Source organism: Lethenteron reissneri, chromosome 14, assembly GCF_015708825.2.
Source record: "Lethenteron reissneri isolate LAM-NWPU_2019-01 chromosome 14, ASM1570882v1, whole genome shotgun sequence".
In the NCBI taxonomy this organism is placed as follows: domain Eukaryota; kingdom Metazoa; phylum Chordata; class Hyperoartia; order Petromyzontiformes; family Petromyzontidae; genus Lethenteron; species Lethenteron reissneri.
The window spans coordinates 3703552-3729111 of NC_083792.1; the positions used below are offsets into that span (position 1 = coordinate 3703552).

A 25560-nucleotide genomic window follows, 5' to 3' on the forward strand; every position below is an offset into this window, starting at 1 on the left:
TCACCCACCTACACACTCTTTAAAAAAGTGTATTCACTCACCCACTCAAAGACTCACCCACCTACAGACTCACCCTCTCACCCACCCACTCACCCACCCACTCACCCAATCACCCACACACACACACTTTCAAAAAGTGTATTCACTCACCCACTCAGAGACTCACTCATCCACCTACAGACTCACCGCACTCACCCAACCACCCACACACACACTCTTTTAGAAAGTATATTCACTCACTCACTCAAACACTCACCACACTGCAAGCTCACAACACTTCTCTCTCTCTGTTTCTCCCCGAGCACTGCTCCACTTTGGAATTCCCTCCTCCCATCGTCGTCTGTGTTTACCAAACCTCGCGTAATAACCCCGCTCAATTAAATAATCACGTTAACTCTCCTCTCTTAGAACTTTAATAATGGTGCCGTTTGTTGCCGGCCGCTTGAACCTTTGGGCCTGTGGTCATGAATTGTGTTAAATATATAGAGGGTGACCCAAAACTCATGACAAAGGGTTATGATATTTATTTTGACAAATGCCCAAATTGACTCCCATTAACATTAACGTATGTACAAATGAACTTTTGAAATGTTAAGATAACAGGTATAATAATTTTTGGACATTAGTTAATTACGTTTCGCCTCAATTAGTCCCAGGGCACCCCCTGACCAGCGTGGTGAAGTACAGGGTGTTTGAAAAAGATGGACCCGATTTGAAATTGCTATATCTCTGCAACCACGAACCGCCCATTAATGAAACTCTTACCACTTGAAAGGGCGGGGCATAGAGAGGAGGGCGGGGCAGAGAGAGGAGGGCGGGGCATAGAGAGGAGGGCGGGGCATAGAGAGGGAGGGGCATAGAGTTTAAAATGATTACCGCAAGATGCCTCTCCCAGCGCACAAACAGCCCCTAGCCTCAGTCATTTGCAAGACGCGCTGCCTCAACGTTGGACAGGTCGCACGGGACCCCAAGACTTGGCGCTACACTCTTGGCCCCCAAGATCCCCAGACATCACACCCTGCGACTTTTTCTTGTGGGGATACGTCAAAGACCGTGGGTTTGTGCCACCATTAGGGACTAATCTGGATGACCTCACAAACAGAATCACGGCAGCGGTGACTTCAGTGGAAGAAGACACTTTGAGAGGTGTTTGGGACGAATTCAACTATTGTCTCGATGTTGTCCGTACAGCAGGTGGAGGGCACATAGAGCATTTATAAAATGGTTAATAAAACTTGATAACTCATTAAACCGTTTGTAACTTTTCGTGTAATTGTAATATGTTGCCATCGTGAAATATACTGCGGAAATTGGGCCCATATTTTTGAAACGCCCTGTATAGTAAAACAATTAATCAAACAGTGGATTAGCACACGTTTGTACTTTACTATTGTTATCAATGATAACTGAACTTTGTATATGGCTTATGGTGATGATTTACCATTACATCCAATGAAACAAATTGGACGACTATGGTGACGATTCAAAGGATGTGAATTATATTGTATTCTTGTGCATTTGTTATATATACGTGTGTGTGTGTTCAGCAGCCAAATGCCAATGGCGGGGTCTGCTGGCCACGACGGGAGGGCCTCAGGCGGGAGAGAGAGTTCGTGTCGTTTTGCTCTTCCTCTTCCGCTGAAGGAGCGCAGGCTACAGTGGTTTACTGCACGCTCCACAATTTGGGTTGCATGGCCAAGGTCACACGACTCTGGCGCGTGTCTTTAATTTGCTGTGATGTATTTCTCGTAATGGGAATATTAAAATGAATTTAGGGGATGCACTTGGTTTAAATATACGCTTATTACAGGACTGTATTCACATTTGCCAATGTTCCAATAAGTGATTGTGTTTACTGTACTTGTTAAGGTCGTACCAATTCATATGGAACAGATATTGTGCACATTTCCGTTGTATGATTAAATTGGGATCCATTTTCCTGGTTCTTTCGGTAAAGTCACGTAGAAGGGAAGTAATAAAATAATAAAAATAAACATAATAAATTGGGATTGTGGTGATGATTGTGGTTAAGGACTTAGTGATGCTACTGATGGCAGAAATGATGCTGTGACGACTGATGATATGGTTAGCGGCCGTCCATAAATGACGTCACGCGATGTTTGACGATTTTTGACCCCCCCTTGTCACACGGCCTCAGAAAAAGTCAGACCCCCCCCTCAAAAATGACGTCACAAAGCTCTGCCCCCCCCCCCAAAATTAAACATGCTTCAAATCGCTTTCAACTATTGTCATTGTAGTGCGTATTGAATGTGGCGCTGCACTCTGATGTTGTAGGAGAAAACATTTATTAAAAAGTTTATTTAATTAAGTTGAACGTGTTGTCTATATTTATTTAAAGTTGCGCATTTTGATGTGACGTCACATTTCTCACCCCCCCCCCTCGTCACACATCGTCACAAATGTCTGACCCCCCCTCCCCCCCAGGTGCGTGACGTCATTTATGGACGGCCCCTTATGCTGCTGCTGATGATTTGTGGTGATGATCATTTTTGTGTGCGATGATGGTGCTGAGGCTTATTATTGTGGTGATAATGATTGTGGCATTGATGATGTTGATGATGCTGTTGTTGCTGATGATTATAATTGTGATGGTGATGATGGTGCAAAATCTGATGATGATTGTGGCGTTGATGAAAATTATTTTGACGATGCTAGTGATAATTCTGGTGAAAATTGTAGTGGTACTGGTAGTGCTGCTGCTGCTGCTAATTACAATGGTCGTAGTAATACTGCTGCTGATGATATTGTGCCACACACCCAACACTGCCCACCATCTCACATTCCACACACGCGCAAGTCTCGCCCCACCACAACCCTCCGACGATGGATATCCTTCCGCGCGTGAAAACAATGAACTTTTTTTGTAGTTGCTTTTTCTCTCTCTCTCTCAATGCTCCATCCTGCACCCTCCCCCCCACCCCTTTCCTCCTCCCACGCTTCACAACCTCCACGCTAATGTCAACACGAAGCGGCGAACATCCACACACACACACATCTTCTGGCAGGGGCAGCAGCAGCTGTGGTTCGAATAAAAAAAACACCACCACCAAATGAAGCCCCTTGCCTGAAGCGCTGTGATGACACCAATACTGCACAATCACCGCGTGCGTCCATGGCTTGTAGTGGTGAGCGCACTGCGCTGTGAACTGGGCCACCTGGGTTTGATTCCCCGAACCTGGCTCAACTAACATCTGCGGCGAGTGATATTTGTATCTGCCCTGATTATAACCTAAGTTGTGAACCCCCCCCCCTCACCAGGGTTGCGATTTCCGCATGGAAAATGCGGAAGGAGGGTTCAAATTTTCCCGCATTTTTGCTAAAGTCAACCGCAAACGGTGGAAAGACAACTCCTATGACCGCGCGCTTTTAACAACACGTTAATGCGTTCTATTGGAAAGGATACATCATGTACATGTGCTCGTAATCACGGCTCCGCATTTGAATAAAGTATGTGGTTCTTGTGCGGAAATGCGGAAATCATATATTCATTCCAATCAGTGACTCAAAGCCCTACGTGATGCTGGGCCTTGCATGTATCCTTTCCAATAGAACGCATTAACGTGTTGTTAAAAGCGCGCGGTCATAGGAGTAGTCTTTCCACCGTTTGCGGTTGACTTTAGCATAAATGCGGGAAAATTTGAACCCTCCTTCCGCATTTTCCATGCGGAAATCGCAACCCTGCCCCCCACCTGCATTCACAAATCCGCACTGACCAGAGTGGTGAATTCTGGACCAACAACCACCCTTGACCGTGTGCCGTTCCGGCCTTCATTAGGTGCTCGCTAACAGCACTTGCCCCGACAGTCTGTTAAGGCTACACGGGGGATCTTTGCCTGGATGTTGGTGGCCACGCGCAGCAGAATCGTAGGTGCCCTAGCAGCTCAAGGGTGGGCCCCTGACTCGTATGAAAGAATGTCAACCCGACTTCAAAACCCAAGCCGTGCCGGCTTTCATAGGCGCTGCTCGCTTACAGCACTTGCCCCGATAGTCTGTTAAGGCTACACGAGGGGAGGATCTTTGTCTTTAGTGGCGGAGGAACTACAGAGCGCAGAACTTGTGAGGGTGAAGGTTTCGGCCAGGAGAGAGGGGAAAGCAATGATTGTTGTTGTTATTGTTGTTGTTATCGTCGTAATGGTTTAACGTGGTTGCTGAGCGCAGGCCAATAGGTGCTCGCTCAGAGCACTTGCCCAACAAGTCTGTTCAATGCTATACGGGTCATCTTTATCTTTTGTGTGAGTCTAAGTATGGCGCCACTGGCAGTGTGTGTGTTAATGATGTTACGCGTTGCAGCTCAGCCTCTGCGATACGCTATGCGGGGGACGGGGGCATCTTTGTATTGTTTGTGTGCGTGTGTGAGTGGGGAGCGGTGGCGCAGCGGTTAACGCACTGCGCGACGAACCCCTCCCCCCCACCTCCGCCACCAAGTTCACGGTCAACACCTGTGACGATTCATTATCTGAACCGGTTCCTCGGCCTCCCCGAGATCCACTCGGCCTCAAACGAGCGCCCGGTGCGGGTGGGTGAACAACCATCCTGACCGAGAAGACAGAAAGTTGGCCAGGTGCGGTGTTGGGCTCTCACCGCCTCCACGCGCGCCCTGTCGGCCCTCGTAGTTGCTCGCTGAACAGCACTCACCTGGTGTCAAGTTCCCCGACACGCCCTCTGTGTGTGCATCAATAGTTTATTCAATGTCATTATGTTGTTATGGGGGGGGGACAATATTTGAGACCCAATGGAGCTTTCCTGAACGAACAGGCATACGAGTACAGTAATAGTAACATCAGCACACACAACTATCATATTTTTCAATTACATATTTTAAGAAAACATTGACGGAGAAGGGCCGTTGCCCGAAACGTCGCCTCTTATAAATTTTCCTTCTGAGGCCACAGTGTCATCGAATAAGTGTCGTTCAAGTAAAAATGTGCTTTTGGCAAAATTGATTTGGGAGGGGTGGGGGGGTGAAAAAACATCAAACCTCCTTCAAAACAGATCTCCCACTCAACAACGGTTAGTGGCCAGCTGCCAGCCAAGAGCCCGAGTGAACACATTCCCTCAGCGACGAAGATACAATAATCAATCAAGCGGCATTTGTATATAACAATATACAATTATTATCATCATCATCATCAGTCGCCATCCCATCGCAATCCATCCATCTCTGACTGCATGAGGCTGTTGTTTTCATCGTCGCTTCATCTCGGCGCGCTAAACGCCCTGGACCGGGTGTCTGTATGATTGTGTGTCTGTGTGTGTGTCTGTGTGTGTGTCTGCCTACGATCAATCCTGGGTTTAACCAGGCTGGATTGTGTGAGGAGCTCACAAATCCTCGAAAGATCTGGACAAAGTCCCATCGGTGAGCTCCTCCGGCAGGCAAGGCTGCGTTGGCTGGGTCATGTAGCCCGCATGCCCAGCCACCGCATGCCTAAACAGCTTTTGTTTGGCCGGATCGAGGGGGCTAAACGGGCGTGGCACGGGCTAGAGAAGAGATGGAGTGATGTGGTGCAGGAGGACGTGGAGCTGAGTGGACTTGCCGATTACTGGTACCAGCGGTGTCAAGATCGGCCTCTGTGGAGGAGGCTCGTGAAGGACGCTACTGGGCAGTTGGAGGCAGTCGCCCTCCAACAACAACGGAGGGCGGAGGAGCGACGTTCACAACGAGCGGAGCGCCGGGTGACTAAAGCACAGCAAGTTGGCAAAGTAGGGGGCACAGGTGGTGCATCAGCCAGTCGTCTTAGTCGACCCATGGCACCTGCTGGGTCTGCCCCGTGACCTGCCAGTGGGCGTTCGACACTTCACGTGGGCTCAAGGTGTACATAGCCTGGCACAAGCGTGGTGACGTGTGTGTCTGTGTGTGTCCGTGTGTGTGTGTCTGTGTGTGTGTGTCTGTGTGTGTGCTCCCTCGTTTGGCTGTCATTCCGTCGTTAGTCTTGACCACCGGTCGGTATCTATCCCCTTTTGAGTTTGTACTGTACGCGTGCATGTTGAACTTCTTTCGCACCGTACGTAGCCAACCGTGCTCACCGGTGGTGCGGGCGAAGGACAACAAACTAAACACAAAAATCAGTTCTAAAGAAATGAGTTTTACAATCTACATTTAAAGGTGACTTGTCAACCATTTGACTTTTCCATAGTAACCGCTACAATGATGATGATAACGTGTAACGCCGCCAGTAGCAACAGCAGAGAGAGAGAGAGCAAGAGAGAGAGAGAAGACGAGTCAGAGGCGCGAGGAGGAACCGCAGACACAAGCACGAAGGCAGCAGTCAGGCGGCGAAGCGGCGCCAACAATTGTTGAAGCTTCTGCGGTCCTCGATATACGATGCTGATATCGGCCAAGTCAACGTGTTTGCGTATCAGAAGAAAACCCAGAGCACCCCGAGAAAACCGATGCGTGCAGCGGGGGGGGGGGGGGAAACACTCGATCTCAAGCCATCACGTGGCACCTCCTCGACCGCCCACGAGAAATATCACAACATTCGGGATATTTTTTTTTTATTTTGACTTAAAGCTTTCGTGACTGTAGGAATTTATATTCTTTGCGTCTTTCGGTAAAGTCACGTAGATATGTTCAGGGAGGGCCCAGGACCGGTTGTGTTGCGATCGAAACGTCGTCGTTTTTTGTTCTTTTCTTTGAACCTATCTAGACGTGACTTTACAGAAAGATCCAAAGAATGTTTTTTTATTTTAAGACGTTTTCAGCCAATGAACGAGGAGTGATTATCGCACAAGTAAGTGCAGCACCCGGAGAAACCCCACGCCACGCGCGCGAGGTGACAACACTCCATGCACCGTACAGATGGAAACAGATGGCGATTGGTCCAACGGCTGCACCGCCCTCTCCTGGCGAGCCAGGGTATGGCACCTCGACGTCATCGGGAAGGCGGTTTCACAGCATTCCTGTGACCCACCAACCCTCGCCTCCGCGGTGCTGGATTACAGGCCGCGTGCAGACAGCCACCAGCAGCACCACCACCCGGCCATGCCGTGGCCTGCGAATGTCCCCTGGTCAATGTGTGGGGACTCTTGCAGAGTCTCTCAGTGCAGCTCCCTCGCCTGCACTTCTCCACGCCTCTTGCCACACTTCCCCCCCCCCCCAGCAGAGGCGTAGCCATTGGCGCACTGCCCCACGAGCCCCGCGGACCCGAGTTCGATACCCGATCAGAGTTCTTCATCAGTGGCGATCGATATCTGAACCGGTTCTGGGCCCTCCCTGAGGTCAACTCATCCACGCATGTGGACAATGTGGTGTGTAGATATCAGCACTGGGGATACAAAGGCGGCCAGGCGTGTGTGGTGCTGGTCGCACCACCTCTTAATAACAGCATTTGCCCCAACAGCCTGTTAAGGCTGTAAGCGGGATCCTTGCGTTGTGTGTACTGCTCTATTGTAAAAAGCAAATGCTGGAGTAGAACTGCTTCTTGAGTTTAGTTTGCTGTCCTTCCCCCGCACATCCGATGAACACGGTTGGCTGACGTACGCTGCGAAAGAAGTCCAACGCACACACAACACACACACACAGAGTCGGGGAGTCGTATCTCGTTAAATATATTTCCCCGGAAAACTTCCAAACCAACAACAAAACTCCCCAAAATCCCTGCGCCCCGCTGCGGTGGGATGGGTGGCCATGCGGGAGCCGAACGACCGTGACAGCCCCCCCCCTCAATCCCCCCGACTGAACTGAACCTCCGACATGCACCGTCCTGCGGGACCAGGCAGGAGTCTGCAGGGGTCGTACCGCGACCCTCGCTTGCTCGCTCGATCATCACCGCCACCACCACCGCCCGCCGCAAGCGCATCGCGTGGAAGGCGGAGCCTCAGCTCGGGCTCAGTGATAGGGGGGGAGGAGGAGGAGGGGGAGAGATCGACACCGCCACCACCAACACACGCACGCGTGCGGAGACGGAGAGACGCGCACGGGCTCGGACGGAGACTCACAGCAGCGGGAGCAGCAGCAGCAGCAGCACGAGCGGGTGTGAGCAGCCTGAGAAGACTGCCCTTGCCCCCGCCTTGGACAATCACCCCGGTAAACGCGGCGCACAACGCGCAGACGACGAGGCGTAGAAGAGCGAGAGACCCGTCTCTCTCCGCGCGTGTGTGATGATGATTACTGGTTAGCGGGCATGCATGGTGCCCGCGTGTGCCTAGCAGCAAGTAGGCGTGGTGTGTGGTGATGCACTGGACATTGCGTGGTTGCGATCAGCGCAGGGCGTGTGGTCTGTTGGTGGGAGATAGCGCTGATGGTTTCGTCGCGCGGGGGGCTAGAACGCGCCGTGCCACGGCCTTCATAGGTGCTGCTCGCTAACAGCACTTGCCTCCAACAGTCTGTGCAGGCTACACGGGGGAGCTTTGTCTTTGTTCAGGTTAGTGTCGCGGTTAGCGCACAGTGGTGACCCGGGGTTCGATTCCTGCTCACGGCCGACACCGGTGACGATTATCTTGATTATCTCGAGCCGGTCATGGGTTTTCCCCTAGGTCGGCTCAGCCTCTAACGGGTACCTGGTGCGGGGTGTAAACATCGCCACTTGGGGAGACAAAGGCGGCCCGGGCGTGGTGATGGTCACCCAGCCTTGCCCACCTTCATGGGTGCTCTCTAATAGCAACTTGCCCCAACAGTCTGTTGAGACTATGCACCGCGCTGCAAACCCGGCAACCCGAGTTCGATCCTCGCTCGCGGCCAACATAGTCGAGCCGGTCGTGGGCCTCCCCTAGGCCGACTCAGCCTTAAACGTGTATCCTGGTGCGGTGCAGACGAACGAGGCGGTCGGGCGTGGCGCTGGTCACATCACCCCCCTCGTGTGTCGCGCCGCCCTGAAGAGGCGCTCGCTCACAGCACTCGTTACGATTAATCGATTTAACATCGAAATCGCAATTTGAAACAATGCGATTAGCAGATCGCAAGGGTTGCGATTTTTCTTGGGATTTGAAAAGTCTTATTTCTTTCTTGTTGGAAGTGTTTTATTTTTCTTATTATCATAACTTCTTTTATTTCACTTAACAATTGTTCTATGTTTGATTGTTCTATTTCAATTAAAACGTTTTAATAAATACATGTTGCAAGCAATTCATATCTTTTAAGTTATCATCCTTGCATGAGAATATATAGAGCAGTTCATAGTTTGATGGTATCATGTGGTAATGCTCCATCACACGTTTTAAATCTATTACACAGTGAATATTAACTGACGCTTGACTTTTCAAAATGTAATCGCGTATCAAATCGCAATCGCAATATCTGTCAGAAAAATCGCAATGAGATATTTTCCCCAAATCGTGCAGTCCTACTTCTTACCATCGAGCGGGCTACATGGCGAGGGGGTCTTTGCCTTCGTTGTCATTATTATAGTACAAGAACACACAACGGCGAACACCTCCTTGTCGCGGGCGCGGCATAGGTTGTACAATACATAGGAATTGACCAGCCTGGGGTGGCCAGCTTGATGTATTGCATAACGCACAGCGCAAGCTCGCGGTCTGTGTGGGATAGAGGCATTGGATTGTAACGGAACATCGCTCGCGCGCGCGCGCGCGCGTGCGTGCGTGCGGAGCGGTGGCGCAACGGTTAGCGTGCTGCGCTATGAACCCCCGGCACCCGAGTTCGATTCTCGCTCACGGCCAACACCATCGGCGACGATTATCTCAACCGGCACCGGGCCTCCGCCTAGGTCGACTCAGCCTCAAACGAGTACCCGGCGCCGTGTGTAGAAGTATCAGCGGTGGGGAGACAAAGGCGGCCGGGCGTGGTGCCTGGCCACCCACTCTCCATAGGGTACTCGCGAACAGCACTTGCCCCGACAGTCTGTTCGATCTTATCGGGTGATCTTTATCTCTTGTGTGAGTGTGTCAGTATGTGGCCACCGCCCTATGTGTGCGTGTGTTGATGATGTTACACGTTGCAGCTCAGCCGCAGCGATACGCGGTGTGGACCGGTGGTGTGTGATGACGAAGTCCAGTTTGACACGTTCGGTGGAGGCTACTATGTATGGAACACAGCAGCGTGTGTGCGTCTGTGTGTGTCAATCACGGTGGTGTAGCGGTTAGCGCTACGCTGCGCTACGAACCTGCGTCCCGAGTTCGATTTCACGGCCAACACCGGTGACGATTGTCTGAACCGGTCCTGGGCCTCCCCCAGGTCGAATCAGCCTCAAATGAGTACCCGGTGCGGTGTGTAAACGTCGCCTCTGGGGAGACAAATGCGGCCGGGCGTGGTGTTGGCCGGCCTTTGTAGGTGCTTACTAACAGCACTTGCCCCAACAGTCTGTTAAGGCTATACGGGGGATCTTTGTCTTTGTCAATCACACCGCGTTACATTGGTGTACAGCGCAGCGTCTGTGTGTCTCAGATGAGCACGCCGGATTATCGGGATTATAAGACGCACCCTGAACTTTTGATGTATATATCGCCAGTCGTGCTCGGGGGAGGAATATGTGTCTGACGATACAGAGAATACGGCAATGCACGGCAAAATTATAAAACGCAGCACGTATGGGATGAGTAATCCATGATACATCGCTTGCACCGTTACAGAGCGCGGCACGTGTGCGTGTGATGGGCATACTATAATAGCGTACACGCGTACAGGGCACAGGATGTGTGATGATGTCGTTTTGCGTTCACGTGCGTCGCATCATTCAATACATAGCAAAGATTGATAGGGTACGGCGTGTGTGTGTGTTGAATATAGGACGTGACATGGTGCTGTGGATCGGGTGGCATTGGGTATTAGAGAACATAGCAATGCGCGATGATCATTGTGCGACACAGGTACGTACATAGCATAGGGAATAGAACACAGCATGTGAGTGCGATACATAGCAGAGGATATATAACACAGGATGTGTGTGTGCGCGATTAGCATAATGCAGGAGGTGAACCTATCGAGGGTATAGCCTCAGTGATGTGTAGGGCAACCAACAGTCTGTGCGTGATGGTGCAGTGGTTAGCGCACTGCCAATATGAGAACCGGTCCTGGGACTCGCCGAGGTCGACTCAACCTTAAACTCGTACCCGGTGCGGTGTGTAGCACTGGGAAGACAAAGGTGGCCGTGTGTGATGCTGGCCCCCCAACGCTCCTCCTCGTGTGCCGTGCCGGCCTTCATAGCACGTGCCCCCCAACAGTTTGTAAGAGACTATACGGGGGGGGGGGGGGGTCTGCGTTGAGTAGTAGCAACATAAGAGGATAGCTGTTAGCCAGTTCACTTACACGGCAAAACCAATAGCAGCTTCGTGATAGGCTTTGTGCTGCTATACTGAATGGTGTGAACACCCAAGCCTGCAGAGTGTGTGTATGTAGCAGGGAGGTGGAGGAAAGCAGCCTTCGTGTACATTTCTGGGACGCTTTAAAGTACTTTAGACGCGCATCTTAGCCTCTGCGTTTCACCATGTTCTGTCGTTGTACGTTTTGCTTGTTTACACGGGAAAGCCTCGCTGAGTCTCGGGACAGCTTTTTCAAACGAGGTGGTGTCCTGCCACGTGTTTTCTCAGCGACGATGGCTGCGTGCGCTCCGCTCGAGTAATGTGCGGCGTAAATGTTGTCGTTGTAATATTTGGCCAATCTGCGAATGACGTCGCGGCGATTTGTGACGTCCGCTGTGAAGCAAACGGACGCGTTGTTCGGGATATTTCATTTGCGGTTCATACCCCACCGCAGTAATAACCAGGGCGGCCGCTTCGATTCCAACCGGTAACCTCTGCAAACACGGCCCCACCGTAGTCCATAGCAGTGCCGAGCAGGGCCATCCATGCGGGGCCCCAGGGCAAATCCCACCGTGTGCCCCCCCCCCCTCGACGCCTTCAAACTAAACTTAAGGCGTCCATCGAATTTCCTTTAAACTATTCCAAGAACGAGAATTAGGAATGGGTGACACAAAGCCTTTGCCATTGCAGCACCAACGTTTTGGAACAACAACATTGTTTCCTTACTGTACATCGTAAATCTTCCTTCCCAAAAAAATATTCTGAAGCAGAAGGTTCGTGCTGTGTGCAGTCACATTTGCCAACGTGATTTGTAAAATGTGTTCCTTAGCAATGTGTCGATAGTTACATTTTAGTGTACAATGTTATTGAATGACTGTGTGTTGTCTGGGTGTGGTAGGGGACTGTCGTTGCTGTTGTTTTACTGCCTTTTTCCATGCTTGGGAATTGATGATGCAATTTGAACGCGCTTAATTTATTTATTTAAGGGGGGTCACAGTAGCGAGATGTTATCTTCATCGCCTGATACGCAGGAGGTCGGGGGTTTGAACCCGACGCTGGCAGCGGTATATTTGGAGTTTGCAAGTTCTCCCCGTGGTCGCGTGGATTTTTCTCCGGGTTCTCCTCCGGTTTTTCCCTCCACATTTAGGAACGCGCGTTGAGAGTATTTGGCTGCTATACATTTCCACGCGATAAGCCACTTTGTTGAGCTGTCATTTGTGGCCAGGTCGCTTCTGAAAAGAGCAACGTAGCTCAGCCGGGCCTTATCTGGTAAAAAATAAAACAAATAGGTTATTAGTTAAATTTGTTTCAAATGGACACGAAGGCAAGGATCGCAAGCGCTCTTCGCGAGCACATATGAAGACCAGCACGACACACGAGGGGGTGGGTGGTCAGTACACACACACGCACGTGTGTGAGTAACGGACCGTTATCAGTCAGTGCTGTGTTCACTTTTCCAGTGTTTGGGCCGATTCCAAAGAACACAGGATGAGATGTTACTATCCTTTGTGCAAGCACTTCCAAGAGTTCATGAACAGTGAGCCTGGTGAAATTTGGGGAGCGCATCGTCAGTAGTGACCCTTTGGTTCCTAGGGTGTTTCGGCCTTTCATACTATACACCCTCCCCAAAGGCGGCCAGCGACAGGGTGATCAATCCTACGCTTGCGTCCCATTCCCAATTAGTCATAGGAGTTGCCTTGTTGTTGGTAGCCAACATCCCATGGGACTATGCATGGCAGGGGCGTCCTCCTCCCTGAGTCAAGCATTGTTGACTGCATACCTCCTGGCCCTCTCACTTTGGGGCCCAGCTGGGGTCTTTCCTCTTCATCCAGAGCCACTGACTGCTGCCTTCTGCCGCCTCCGATACAGCTTTGATTGCCGAACGCTGGCTCTGGCCCTTAATTCCCAGGTCTCTAAGCAGTCTGGTTGTAGATGTTGCCACAAAACCTCTGCAGCCCACCTCCACTGGTCGGACTTCTGTGTTCCAGCCATGATGCCGTGCTTCGGCAGCTAGATCGGCATAGCGCAGATGTTTTCGCTCATAAGCCTCATCTACTGAGTCCTCCCAGGGTACTGTGAGCTCAATGATGAAGACCTTCTTCATCATTGAGAGAGAGTGGTCACCCCTCCCCTTCCCCCACGGCCGATTAAGCACGGTTGGCTACGTACGGTGCGAAAGAAGTTCAACGTAAGGCCGTACACCGCCAGTGTGCTACTCGCTTGACTTGAGCGCTGCTGGGTTTCCCGCAATGTGATAGATACTCAGTGTCTGCAACGTGTCGATGTATCCACTGCCTCTCTCTCTCTCTCTCACTTCCCATTTGGTCACCAAGGCTCTCATGGCGAGTCGTTCTTGTAAATCGCACGACGGCTGAATGCCTCTTCGCCCGCGTAAACAAATACAATCAATAGAAAATGAAATCAATAAAGCAGGGGTGAGTGTGTGTGAACGAAGAGGCGTTGTTTCCAGTTTTGGGCAACGGGCACATTATGGCGAGATTATTATTGTTGTTGTTATTAGCTAATACTTTAAAGCAATGCTATTATTTGTAATTAAAGGTGCATCAGCCTGGGGAAGGCTTTAATCCAGCGTCATGTTATAAATAATGATGATGGTGATGATGAAAGCAATAATGTTGATACTGATACTCATGATACTGATGAGGCTGATGATGAAGATGTTGGCAGCACATCAGAGTGTCCGGTAGAGACGGGAGAGAAAAAAAACACCACCACAAACAACCACGTGAAACGCAACGGAGAATTCAAGAAGGAACAAATCGCGCGCGTGTGCAGATTTTTTTTCTTCCAATGATCACAGTTGCCTAGCACGGGGCCCCAAAGGCCGAGAAACCTCGAGCGGCCAGCGAACAACAGCCACCGATTGAAGTCGGAGTCGGCAAGAGATGAGCGTCGATGCGTTGCCATCGACCGTGGCCGAGAACCTCCCGAGACCCACGACGCCGCGGTGGGAGGGTCGGATACCGTGGTGGGGAGGGGGCGTTGTGAGCCAGCCGTCGGTACCCCCATCACCGTGATTTAGCACGGTTAGCGGACGTGGTGGGTGGTTGGGTGGCCATTCTACTCACCCCACCACCGCCTCTTTTGAGCCCAGCACTTGGACCATTCTTCGCCACCCCCCCCACCCCCCCACCCTGGGTCCGAGTGTTTCAGTTGCACCGCCTGCACACTCCACAGCCGCGAAAATTGTCCCGAGCTTTTAATCCTCGTTACGCGTCGTCTCCTGCCCCCATCACGTCTCCGCGAGAGATAAGGAAAAAAAATGCCTGCTGCTTCGTAAACAAAAAAAAGGCAAAAGTGTGCTACTTCTTCTTGGTTCTTTCGGTAAGGTCACGTAGAAGGGAAATAATAAAATAATAAAAATTCAACATAATAAAATACAATTCTCACGACGTTTCGGCCACAACGCAAGCAGCCGTGTGCTACTTTCTGTGGATGAACACGGTCCTCGGAATAGTAATGGGGAATTTCCTCCGCCGGCTTTGGCGGGGGGGTGGAGAGGCGAGCGCCGTCTCGTTGCTCATCCGGGCCCAGGGGACGTTGTGGAGTTGAGCCACGGCTGCGTGTGAGGCCCCGCTGAGCTACAGAGATATTTAGTTCAGAAGCGACCTGCCCACACAAATGATAGCCCAGTGAAGGTGGCGTATCACGTGGACGCTTACAGCAGCCAAAGACTCTGAAGGCGTGACGTTGTTTCTAAATGTGGAGAGAAATCAACCCGAGGACTCGGAGACAAAAAATCCACGCGACCACGTGGAGAGAGAGAGAGACACGCAAACTCGAAATATACAGCATGCGTCAAGGGTCGGGATCGAACCCACGATCTCCTGTGTACCCAGGCGAGGTGGTCGACATCTCGCCGCCGTGGAGAGTGTGGCCGGGCGGCTTTATTGGACACGGCCTCGCGTCCGAAATCCTTTTACAAGCCACCGCAAAACAACCCGAGGGCACTCGTTCGCTTGTTGTCGTTGGGCTGCTGCCAGCGCGCTTACACTCTGTCCTTGCGACGAACTGTGCAAGCTGCTGGCCCAAGAATTGTGCTCCAAAAAGTGCGAGCAGTTTCAGTGAAGGTTGGTCTTCACGGGGACGCTGGCATCGTGCGTCGGACTGAAATGTTACTTTGAAAGGGCAAAACATGCGAACAAACATGCTGTGATAATTAAATATGCATTGTCATGCTCTTTGCTTCTTTCGGTAAAGTCACGTAGTTAGAAATAAAATAAAATTAAACAAAAAGTTTCATTGTCTTTGAAACAAAAATGATCAAAGCATGTTTGTTTGCATGTTCACCGCAAGTCCGTGTGGTCAATGCAGACTTGACTCATTACAAAAGGTGTCTATTTGGTGTTTGAGCATTTCAACACCTGTTGTATTGCCAGAAAGGGTACATCTTATTCTTGTTTTTCATACTTTGATACTGGCACAACAAATGTCCCATGGCATTGAAAAGCCTTGTTGGTTGATGTGGAGTTGAGCCATCACGCTCGGACTGACACTTTTGATGGGCACACCTGCCTCGATATGAAGGAGGACATTTGCCAGAAATGTCACCTGTGATGATATATATTGTTTTGCTTTGAAGGCCACAATGCTATAAACAAATGCTTTATTTTTATTATATTTCTACCTACGTGACTTTACCGAAAGAACCAAAGAGTATAAACAAATGTATTGAGTATTCTTGGTTCTTTCGGTAAAGTCACGTAGAAGGGAAATAATATGTTATGTGTGCTTGTGCACCACTACCAATGCAGCATCACCATCACCACCACCAAATAATTTGACCCAATTTGAGCAAATTCGTTTGAACGTCATTTATTTAAAGAAAACAAACACAACACTTGACCGTCCCTGCCCATCGTGGCGATGCACGGTGGAGCAGCCTGCACGACCACCACGGCGCGGGCAATGAGCCGTCCCCCCAGCAGCGTATTAACCATGGCTGACGATGGCGACGACGACATCGAGGAGGAGGAGGAGGAGGGAGATTTATCTGCCAGGGCACGGCGCTTTCTGCAAGCAAGACATTCTCGTCGCCTTCGCCAGAACATCTGGCAAACACCACTCACGCGGCTGCGCCCCGCCCGCCACGAGCCGAACGGGTTGACGGTGAAAAATCGCCGGAGGCCCAATGGCCTCAGCTGTCTGTCCTCGTGCCTGAGAACCCAGCGGGGTTGAGTTTTATGACCCCCCCCAACCACCTCCACCACCACGACCCTACGCCCCCCCAAGGCGGCCGTGCTCACATGGTGGCGGTGGTGGCTCTGTGACACAAACCGTCGCTTCCCCCCCCCCCGCCACCACCACCACCACCACCAACCCCGTTCCCGAAATGGCGAAATATTTTTTGAGTAGAGGGAGATTGGCGGAGAGGAGAGTGGCAGGGTGAGGAGGAGGAGGAGGGGGGTGGCGTGCTGCGTTGACACACACTGAGCCGTTTGTAGCAAAGTGTCGCGGAGTTGTCGTAATCTCCGCGGCGGCTGAAGCAATTGTCGCGCCTCCGCGACTGAGCTGCCCTTGAACGGGATGGGACACACCGACATGGAAGGGTGTTGCGGTTCGTGGTCGTGGTTGTTTGTGGGGAGCGGCGGTGCAGTGGTTGGCGCGCTGCGTTTGAAATCCAGCCACCCGGGTTCGATTCGCGCTCACGGTCAACACCGGTGACGATTATCTGAACCGGTCCTGGGCCTCCCCAAGGGTCAACTCAGCCTCAAGTGGACACCCGATGCCGGCCACCCACCCACCCCCTTCATGTGCCGTGCCGGCCTTAATAGGCCCTAGCTAACAGCACTTGCCCCAACGGTCTGTTGGGGCTATAGGGGTGATCTTTGTCATTGTGGGAAGGTTGGCGGTGGGGTCATAACGGCACCTCCTCGACGCCCAAGGCGAGAAGAGAGTTTCACAACATCTGTACGGTGATCCACCAACCCTCGCTGCTGCCCTCCGCAGTGCCGGATTGCAGGCCACTGCCGCTCAGCCATGAAAAAAAAAATTCTTATCTAATTAAATATATATTTTCTCATGAGAATTGTTCTTCTTCCATGATAATCTCCCAGCATGTGGAGGGAAACGATCGGTGCCGGACAAAACGCAGTCCAGCTAGCGCTCATCGTGAAAAAGCCGCGCAGCAGAATCACGATAATTCTCAACATCATATTGGTAGGAACCTCCTGGTTACACCAGCCCACAGGTGATTATTGTGTCCGTCCGTCGTGCAGGGAGGGGCTGGGTGGGGAGGGGCTGCGTGGGGAGGGACTGGGTGGGGAGGGGAGGGTGGGGAGGGGCTTGGGTGGGGGGGGGAGGGGCTGGGTGGGGAGGGTGGGACTGGGTGGGGAGGGGAGGGTGGGGAGGGGCTGGGTGGGGAGGGTGGGGAGGGGCTGGGTGGGGAGGGTGGGGCTGGGTGGGGGGTTGGAGGGGTGGGGCTGAGTGGGGAGGGGCTGGTCACCCCGTGGTGCCCTTATAAAACTCAACGTTTAACCTACTCGCGCCGGCTTGTGCCCGCCCTCACAGTCGGGCATATTAGCGGAATACACCACGCCGCCGTTGACCCTGGCCATTGACCGAGCAACCCAACGTTCCTACCAGCTCCCTCCGCAGATGAATGTGTTTTGGCGATGCTGCTGCGTTGGCGGTGGTGCACAAGCACAAATGATAACAGCAACAGCCCAACACATTAGTCAAGAACGCCGTGGCTTTCAAAGGAAATATATATATTTAGAGGCGACGTTTTTGGGAAACGGCCTTTCTATATTGTGCATTCATTTAGTCATTGAATGGTTTTCCTGGCTTGCTTGAGGAGTTCGGATTGTGCTCTGGGATGTCACTTAGTGGACTGATTGCTCTTGCTGGTGTGAGGAGCTAAGAGTCAGAGACCTTTGTACCATACACAATTTTCTATACCTCTGTTGTGATAACTTTGTTGTTTATACCTTGGGTTTTTATGCCACTTCTTGATTTCTTTACTAACTTGTTTCTTTTGAGGCTTTTCATTTATTCAGTTGTTGCAAATATGATGTCTCCCCCTTATTGTGCTTATGCAAGTCATTATTGTACGGTGTTGTGAGATGCAATTGGCATTTAAACTCAACTATTTTTTATTTTACCAGGTAAGCCTCACTAAACTATATACGTAGCTCTTTTTTTCAGAAGTGACCTGTTTATCACAGATGATTGCCCAACGAAGTGGCTTATCACATTGAGATGTATAGCAGTAACCAACTACTCTTAACGCAGGTTTCTATATGTGGAGGGAAAAACTGGAGGATCCAGAGAAAAATCCACGTGACCATGGGGAGAGAGACACGCAAACTCCACATATACAATAGGCAAAAGGGTCGCAATCGAATCCATGACCTCCTGTACACCAGGCAAGGTAGTCAACACCTCACTACCATGGCACTCCATGAATGACGCGATATAAAACGGAAAGAATCAATAATATAATTATTTACTTCCTCATAAACGTTGGCCAAATGTAAAAGTGCAGTTTTTACTCTTCGATTTTCCTCGCCTCGCAAACCCAAGACGCTTTAGGGGGGACGCATGATTCATGGCGCCTCCAGCTGTCCTCTGCGTGAACAGAGCGCGTCTATTTCCACCCTTGTCGCCGCGGAGGATTTATCGCCGCCAAGAAGCAGGAGGTTCGCTCGTTGGGCCGGGGTGCCCGGCTTGCGCGCGAATTATCCCCAGTTGTTCCCGGATATCGCACGCATTGCGGTAATGAAATACTCCACTTGAGTGAATTTACAAAAAGAAAAACATACATATTGGAAAGAAACTGCTCGACGCTGTGCGCAGGGCGACGATGAGGCCTCCTCTACAGAGGAAGCGGAGAAGAAAATAAAGCGATTTGGCGATGCTGCTTTCCGCTGGCAATATGTATGTACGTTGAACTTCTTTCACACCGTACGTTAGCCAACCGTTCTAATCGGAGGTGCGGGTGAAGGACAACCAACTGAACACAAAAAGCAGTTTTGAAGAGATTAGTTTAGCAGTCAATCTAGACGATGATTTAAAAGTGCATAGCTCCAGTGGCTTCCGAATATCGGAGGAAGAGCGTTCCAGACGGCCGCAGAAGTGCAACTGAAAGCGTGCGATGCGGTGTTGCACAAACAACAACAACAACAACAAACGAACGTAGCACGCTCGTCAATGACGCTGTGGCCTGAAAATGACAAATATATGATAGACGACGTTTCGGGCAATGGCCCTTTTTCATAGGACATGTGTTTTTTTTTCTATTTAAGGTAATACAGAAAATAGGTTGCTGACACATCCGTAGGCGTTCAGATGTAAGCGTGGACAGAATCAGAATCTCTATTTATACTGGTGACCAGTTTCAAAGTGCAGTGCACTAACCATTGCAACCATCGCTCATCCCTCAATACCGTAATGTCATTAGTGAAATACGTGTGTTCATGTCTTTAGTTGCAGCATTAAGAAGTAATGCAAATAATAATACTATTGTTTAGGATTGTGCGCGTATGTGTGTGTATGTGTGCTTATTCATATGGTGTTCACTGACGCATGCGGTCGTAAGTTAAAAATATGAATTGAATAAAAACTTCTTAAAATGTTTCTGGCTGTTCAGCAAAGAGATGGAGTTCATCTTCACCTTAAACGGAGCGTGTGGGTGACGACCTATGCAAACCTCGTGGTAAGCGCGTACCGTGTGGTTCCGTACGTATCATGTGGTATTATGCATGCCATGCGGTACGCATGTACCTTGTGGTTACCTTGTGGCGCGCGCGTCCCGTGCTGCACGTGCGCGTGGTACGTGCGTACGTTGTGGTACGTGCGTACGTTGCGGTACGCGCGTACGTTGTAGTACGCGCGTGCCGTCCGGCACGTGCGTTGCGGCCACGTGTGAGATGCGGCGAGCTCTTCCATCGCGCGGTGTTTCCACGGGCTTAGTCAAAGCTTACACGGGAAACAAACAAAATCAAAGCGAATCCATTCACAGGGGGAGCTTGGGGCGTTGTTAATGAACGGATGAGATTTCCGTGTCCCCTCCCGTCAGAGCGCCGCGTGTTTTCGCCGTTCGCGCGCTGTGCGCAGCTGTGCAAGTAATAGCTGCTGCGGATTACATTAGCGTCCCAGCTGCTATAAAACGTTGATTTATTAAATCCTGAAATAGTGTTTCGCCGTTACATCTAATTCCCGCGCGTCGTTAAAAAAAAAAAGCCCGCTGAATGAAAACGAAACTGTGTGGAATAAAAAATCCAAAATGCATTCGCAATGAAGTCATAAGTCACACCTCGATAATGAAGAGGCGAATGCCGCAGTTTGTTGGACCGAGCTTGATGCTGGGAGATCGTGCGATGAAAAGTCAAGCGAAATTATGTAAAAATAATAATAACAAAGTTCCGACGTTGGTTATTAAAACCTGAAAGAAATGTTTGTATACATTTCGCACCGGCGTAGAGTCATTTGAACTCGCTGAAAAATGAATGCGGCCACACGAAACAGAATCGCCGCGCGCGTCACCGAAGTTTAAATTTGGTTCCTCGGCATAATGACGGCTTATGGATTTTGCTGTGAGTCACATTTTCGTCGTGGCAATGTCATCACTTTATTTGGCCATCATATATGCTTGTGCTCCTGCCTGCATTATTACAGTGGCACAGGGTTACGCGTGAGCCGGGTACACGGTAAGTCCTCGCTTAACGCGTGCCAACAACGGGTCGCGTTTTCGCTAGAACACGTCACGACGGGGAAAGCGTACCGCTGTAACGCGGCTTCTGAGCGGTTGACGACGAACTGCTTTTTTGAACTGCGTGACTGGGCGGTGTGGGAATTTTGGGTATACGGTACGCGGAAGGATACGGTACGCGGCGGCGTACCCACATCTCGGTTCTCTGTGCCGCCACGGGATGATCGCGGGCTGATTTTAAAGTGCAAATGTGATTCAGTGGACAGTAATTGCCATGCTATTTCGTGTACTGTGCAAATGAAACTAAACCATCCCCATCCTACCAGGCAAAGCCCACCTAGGTAGTAATTGTTTCTTAAAAGCGACCTGGTTACCGCAAACGATAGCTCAACACATTGGCTTATCATTTCGACACTTTGCAGCAGCAAAATAATCGAAATAGTCTTAAATTGTGGTGACGCCCAGCTCTTCCGTGTGACACGTCTGGTCAGCGTGGAGGAGTAGACCGAAATGCCTTCTATAGTTTGCTCCGGTGGAGGCCCTTCCATCAGCGGTGGCCTAAGCGAGCGGCTGCAGGGCTGCAGCTTTACCTTTTCTTAGGAAGCTTCATCCTTGCACCGGACTGCCCATGCGCCTGTTTATTTGTGTGCGTGTATGCATGTAAACTATTTGTATTTTACCGGGTAAGGACCCCTGATGTATGTGGCTATTTTTCAGAAGCGACCCGGCCACAAATGACAGCTCAACGAAGTGGCTTATCATCACGTGGAAATGTATAGCAGCCAAATACTCTATTGGCGCGATGTTGATTGTAAATGTTGAGAGAAAAACCGAAGGACCCGCAGAAAAATACACACGACCGCGGGGAGAACATGCAAACTCCAAATATAGAGCAGGCGCCAGTGTCAGCATTGAACCCACGACCTCCTGTATACCGGCGAGGCAGTTAACATCTCACCACTGCGTCCTTCTTGTAGAAACATAACATCGGTGAACGTGCTGACCCTGGGGCCATGTCGGCATGGGGTGAGCCACACAGCGCCCTGAGAACGATTGTCCGATGGTGCTTTCTACATTAAAATTATTATCATCATTATTATTATCACGTGGATGGGCAAGTGTTGGGAAGACGTCGGCCCAAACGTCCCATCACTGCCGGGAACACGGCGAGAGCCCCGACTGCAGCTGGACGCTGCACGAGGGGGAGGGGAGGGACGTCGCTACCACACGTGTCGCGACTTGCGCTTTTCCCTCTCGCTCGGGACCGACCCCGCAACCTTTATTGTATTTATTTTGTTTTATTTATTTTTCATTTGACAAGAGCCCGGTAAAAAGCACGGAGCGGAACAAGGGAAGTGGGTGGTGGGTGGTGGTACGGAGATATCCGTGGGCCGAAACCTGACCTCGGTGTAGTGCCGGATGAAGCTAGTCTGGGACTTGTAGTATATTGTTATAAAGGGGCCCTAAATAAAAAAAAACACGTAAATATTAAAACACGAATTTTTTACTTGCATAATAAAGTAATTGTATTTTTTCATTTGCTATACAGCCGGTAAATTCTCTACGCGGATGACGTCCTCCTCTCAGATGAAGAGAGAGGAGAAGTGGAAAGACAAACGCGCCTGTGGAAGGAACGTTTGGACGAAAACGGGATGAGGTTCAACATCAAAAAGACGGAGTATATGGAGTGTGGCCCCCAAACCGACGGCATCATCAGCATTGACGAAGAAGATCTGAAGAAAGTGACGGACTTTAAGTACCTGGGCTCCACCATCAGCTCAGATGGTAGCATCACGACTGATGTGAGGTCACGAGTCAATGCGGCATGGATGAAGTGGAGGAAAGTCACCGGAGTCCTCTGTGATCGGAAAATGCCGGATAGGCTGAAGGGAAAAATGTACAAGACCATCGTCCGACCGGTGGCACTCTATGGATCCGAGTGCTGGCCAGCCACAACTGTACACGAACAAGCTCTCCACACCATGGAGATGAGGATGCTCAGATGGAGCCTCGGACTCACTCGATGGGATCGTGTCATGAACGAAGACGTTCGGAAGCGACTTGGTGTGGCCCCCATTGCGGACAAGATGCTTGAGGCAAGGCTTCGGTGGTACGGCCATGTGATGCGAAGTGAAGAGTCATCGGTGGCCAAGACTGCCATGCGTATTGAGCCAGAGGGCCGCCGTCCACGCGGACATCCGAAGAAGCGATGGATGGATCGAATAAAAGAAGACATAAAGACGGTCAAAGCATCCCCCGAAGATGCCCTGGACCGAGCCAAATGGAGAAGACAATGCCGAAAAGCGGACCCTGTGCCACAGCGAGAACAACGCTAGGAAGAAGATACAGCCGGATAATACGACAAATCGCTAACTTTAAACACCCGGTCGTTCATAAAAGTTGAAGGAAGTATAGTACTATAGTAATAGAGCAAGTGCAGATTCACTGAACCGGAATTGACAGCTCGAAAGCATTTAGCGCGGGGCCCTTGAAAGTGCGGGGCCCGTAGCTACTACATATGTAGTAGCTACTACATATGTTGTAGCTACATATGTAGTAGCTACTACACATGTAGCTACTCTTGCTACGAGGATAATCCGGCACTGCCTCGGTGATCCTGGGTTCAGGGCAGGGGAGAAGGTTTGGGGCTCACTTGGCCCACTCGCGTATGCGACTCCGAGCGGGAACGTGAAATTGTTTTGTATATGGGGAAGAGGAAGGCAAGGGTAGAGGAACGAAAGTAAAAGGGAAAATGGGGTGGCGGAGGAGAGGAGAGGGTGAGTGGGGTGGGGCATCGGCTTGCATCCTTCACGAGTACATTTATCAGCGGCTTGAACGTTTTTTCTTCTCCGTCTTTCGTTATCCCCGACGCAGCCCTCGCCTTGCGGCGTCGTCCGTGACCGTGGCGGGGAATCGGTAATGCGGTTTCGGATGGAGTGCTCCGCTCTCCCGGGGACCGGCTGGTGCCATTTGCGGATTAAGCATCGAGATCTCTCCACCCCCGCCCCCCCCATGGGACCGGGCTAATGGCCGGAAATGATCCACATACACCCACGTCCACGAAAACAAAGACAAAGATCCCCCTCCATGGGATTCCACAGACTGTTGGGGCAAGTGCTGTTAGCGAGCAGCACCTATGAAGGCCGGCACGGCACTCGAAGAGGGTGGGTGGCCAACACCATGCCCGACCGCCTTTGTATCCCCAGTGGCGATGTTTACACACCACACCATCACCGGCGGTTCGAATAATCATCACCGGTGTTGGACCGTGAGTGAAAATTGAACTCGGGTCAATTCCCGCTCACCCACGTCCACCACCACCACCCACGTCCACCACCACACCACCTACATCCACCACCCACGTCCACCACCACACCACCTACGTCCACCACCCACGTCCACCACCACCAGCGGTCACTCACCCCTCTCCTCCCCACCCCATTTAATCTCAAGCGACGTGATGTCCGCTTGTCACAGGAGCCCCGCAGTGATGTAATTGCTTCAGTATTCCGTTACATTCTCGTGATCAGTGTGGGGGGGGGGGGGTTATTCCCTCCGGTGTGTGAGCAGGACGCGAGGGCCTCCCATAGATGGACTCAGCCTCAAATGAGTACCTGGCACGGTTGTGTAAACATCAGCACCGTGGAGACTAAGGCCTCCCGGCGTGGTGCTGGACCGCACCACCAGCTTGCGTGCCGTTTGCAGCCCCATGAGCACTTGACCCAACAGTCTCTGGAGGCTACGTGGGGGATCTTTGTCGTTGTGTGTATTCCTGACCATGTACGCCATTGTACCGAGGACTCTGGACCTGAGCTGGCTCTCTTGTAGGTTGATTCAGCATGAAATGTAAACTATTGGTAGCGGTGCGGTCTAAGATTGACCGCACGGGAAAATAGTTTATTTTGTCGAACCCGGGGCGAGAACTGAAGAGACCAGGACGAGTCTCATCGACAAGAGGGACTTGGGGTATTCGTCTGCAAGTATAGGAGGGGGGGGGGGTTAGGTGATCGTTGCCGTGTACAGTCCCAATTGAGTAACTTGCGGTGTCATTTTTGAATTTGGCTAATTTGGATCGTGGCGCCGGCAACACAACGGCCCCACCCCCCCCAACTCTTGCGGATGACGTCAGGGGGTCTTTAACGTCCACTGTGACGTGGACTGCGCGCTGAGTTAGTTCGGTCACCGCATCCGAAGGTTTGAAACTAAACAACTTGATTGTTGTTGAGACCTTTGGTTTTAATGCCACTTCTTGATTTGTTTACTAACTTGTATCTTCTGAGGGTTTTCATTCATTCAATTGTTGCAAATATGATGTATCCCCCTTATTGTGATTATGCAAGTCATTAGCGTGCGGTGTTGTGAGATGCAATTGACATTTAAACTATAAACTATTTCTTTTATTTCGATTTAAAGCTTTCGTGACTGCAGGGATTCATCTTCTTGGTTCTTTCGGTAAAGTCACGTAGAAGGGAAGTAATAAAATAATAAAAATAAAACATTTTATTATGTTTTATTTTAATAAAAATTAAACATTATTTTATGTTTTATTTTTATTATTTTATTACTTCCCTTCTACGTGACTTTACCGAAAGAACCAAGAAGATATTTCTTTTCTTTTACCAGGAAAGGCCCACTGAGCCGGAGAGCTCTTTCTCAGACGCCACGTGGCC

General features: G+C 50.7%; 1 protein-coding gene across 1 annotated transcript in view; it reads left to right on the forward strand.

Moving 5' to 3' along the window:
- The first annotated feature begins 7889 nt into the window (after positions 1–7889).
- The window catches only part of LOC133342265 (spectrin beta chain, non-erythrocytic 1-like), a 153576-nt gene continuing 135905 nt past the window's right edge, over positions 7890–25560 (forward strand). Inside the window, exon 1 of the mRNA XM_061551313.1 lies at positions 7890–8047. The gene's annotated coding sequence lies outside the window, so the exon portion shown is untranslated. The remainder of the gene's footprint in view (positions 8048–25560) is intronic.